This window comes from Schistocerca nitens, chromosome 2 (assembly GCF_023898315.1).
Source record: "Schistocerca nitens isolate TAMUIC-IGC-003100 chromosome 2, iqSchNite1.1, whole genome shotgun sequence".
Classification (NCBI taxonomy): Eukaryota; Metazoa; Arthropoda; class Insecta; order Orthoptera; family Acrididae; genus Schistocerca; species Schistocerca nitens.
In genome coordinates, this window is record NC_064615.1 from 1,024,039,795 (window position 1) to 1,024,042,336 (window position 2,542).

The 2,542-nt window shown below is 49.4% G+C and overlaps 1 pseudogene; it reads left to right on the plus strand.

The window, feature by feature from the left end:
• Window positions 1-261: 261 nt before the first annotated feature.
• On the plus strand, window positions 262-378 carry LOC126237829 (5S ribosomal RNA; annotated as a pseudogene).
• Window positions 379-2,542: the final 2,164 nt, after the last annotated feature.

A 2,542-nucleotide genomic window follows, 5' to 3' on the forward strand; every position in this document is an offset into this window, starting at 1 on the left:
ACATTGGAGGAATATTTCCTTTTGTTCCATGTCCAGGCCGCCACACTGCCTCATTGCCGCTTCTGTTACTCACCGCTGGCGGAGATTATTGGCTGGTGTCCACCGTTTCACTTCGAGGGAGCCACCAGTACCTTTTATAGCCATAGAAGCTCGCCAAAGAGACGGCAATTCATGGAGAGCGTAAAGGCCGGGCTATAAGGGGAGATGGGAGGCACGTAATTAAAAAAAAATAAAAATAAAAAAAAAACAAAAAAAGGAAAAAAAAATAAAAAAAATGATGAATACACCGGTTCTCGTCCGATCACCGAAGTTAAGCATCATCGGGCCCGGTTAGTACTTGGATGGGTGACCGCCTAGGAAACCCGGGTGCTGTTGGCTCCCTTTCTTTTTTTTTTCCTTTTTATGTCGCTACTCCCGCCAGCCCTCTTTCCATACTACCCTTCTGTTGTGACAAAGACGTTTCCTTAAGCATTTTAAACTACTGTAATGGTGCGAAAACAAAAAAAAAAAAAAACAAAACAAAAAAAGAAATACAAATGAACCAATAAAAATGGTACTTTTGGCTCCCCTGCATTTTTTCCTTTTTAAGTCGCCATCCTGCCAGCAGTCGTTTCATACTACCTTTCTGTTATGACAAAGATGCTTTCTTAAGCATTTTAAACTAATGCAACGGTACGATAATGCGGTAATTAACTCAGTTTGAGGGAGAATGTGCTAACGAAGTTTGCTGGGAAGTCTTTGAAAACGATAAAACAGTACGAATCTGCCCTGAAATGCGTCAGCGCCTATTGTTGTGCTGCACTGTACAGTTCCAAATTTGATTTGTAATCATAAATTTATTCTTTAGTCGCGTCGTCTAGTCCCGCAGACGTTTGTCGTGCTTGCGCCGTCATATGGACCACGACCCGAGCGGCAGCGAGCGGCAGTCGGGCAAAGTCGGGACAAGTCGGGACGGGGACGGGGACAGGGATAGGAATGGTGCGAATGCACTGCAAACTACGCACACACCTGGTGTGAGGCGAGGCGAGGCGAGGCGAGGCGAGGAAGCCCACATGCTACCAGTGGCGCCCTCCAGCACGACACTGCCACACCACGCACAGGCCCTCCGCTGGACACCAGGGACAAGATGCGTCTTCCGCTAGTGTCGAAGGCTGCACGCGCGCAGCGAATGACAGGAGGTGCAACGAGCAGCAGTGCGTCTCACACACGCGGCGGTGCGCCCGCTAATTCGGCCGTCGCTCTGCTGGGACGCCGGGCGCGCCCCCGCGCCGTCCTCGAGGAACTGGCTGTTGCGGAAGGAAGTGCTTTCGTCAAATGCGGCGGAAAACTAACATTTCGTGTGTTGGGAGAAAAGCCGAACGCGAATTCTGCCGTGCTCCTACATTAGATGAGCGCCAACGGCCATACCATGATGAATACACCGGTTCTCGTCCGATCACCGAAGTTAAGCAATCGGCAGCCGTGTATTCTACGTCTGTGTCCAGAGATGCTGTTTCAATTACGACTGTCAGTTATCTTGCTCAGCCGCCCTGTGATATCTCGACAGTGCACGGCTAGCGGCCGCTCTGTTGGCATCTCCGCGTTGCGTTCCGCTGTCGAGTTTCTCATTTTCGCGCGTTTTTTGCGTAGCTCTTAAGTAACGGTTTGAAAATGGAAAATGTAAACAGATCTAACACATTGAACGTTATTTTCGACAAAGAAGCTGTACGCCCTACGGCATACGAAGCTCACGACTGGGTTATTGACGAACTCGGTCTTACCGATACCGAAACGTACGGAGTCCAGTGGGACTTCATTACCGGAACCCTGTTTATGAAATTCAATGATGCGGAAATGTGCGAAAAAATCGTAAATGAAAACGGTGGAAAACGCAAGTTTAAATATCGTGACGGAAGCGTTTGCGACGTGACCGTGTGCCACGCGGGGTACGGTATTCGTCAAGTTCGTATTTTCAATCTTCCTTTCGAAATACCGACTCAAATGATTGCTCGTGGTCTCATGCCGTATGGCAATGTGCTTTCAGTGACGAACGAAAAATGGGGCAGTGGTTTCCGCCTACAAGTATACAACGGAGTAAGAAGTGTGCTTATCGAATTGAAACAGCACATCCCGTCTTTTCTTGTCATAGGCGGTTACAGGGCTTTTATATCGTACAACGGACAGCCACAGACTTGCTCGTACTGCAATGCAACTGACCACTTCCGACAAAATTGTCCGAACAGACGTCGCCCTGTGCAGCTCCCGCTCGGCGGTGATAGCGCACAAACGCAGAAACTTTCGTATGCGTCTGTAACGTTGGGTGTGGCTCCGATTCGGCCCTCGTCACTCCCTGTGACAGAGGCTGCGTGCGAATCGTCTGAGCCCCCAGCGAACACGGACAATGTCATGGAAGTAACAGAAACTGATGAAAAAGCCGCCATTCCAGAAAATTCTCTCGGCAATGATGCGACAAACGTCACGGTCGTGGCTGACGTTCACCCCGAACCGCCAAACAGTGACGATACTGCATCAGATAATTTTGCGAACAACACGCAAAATTCAG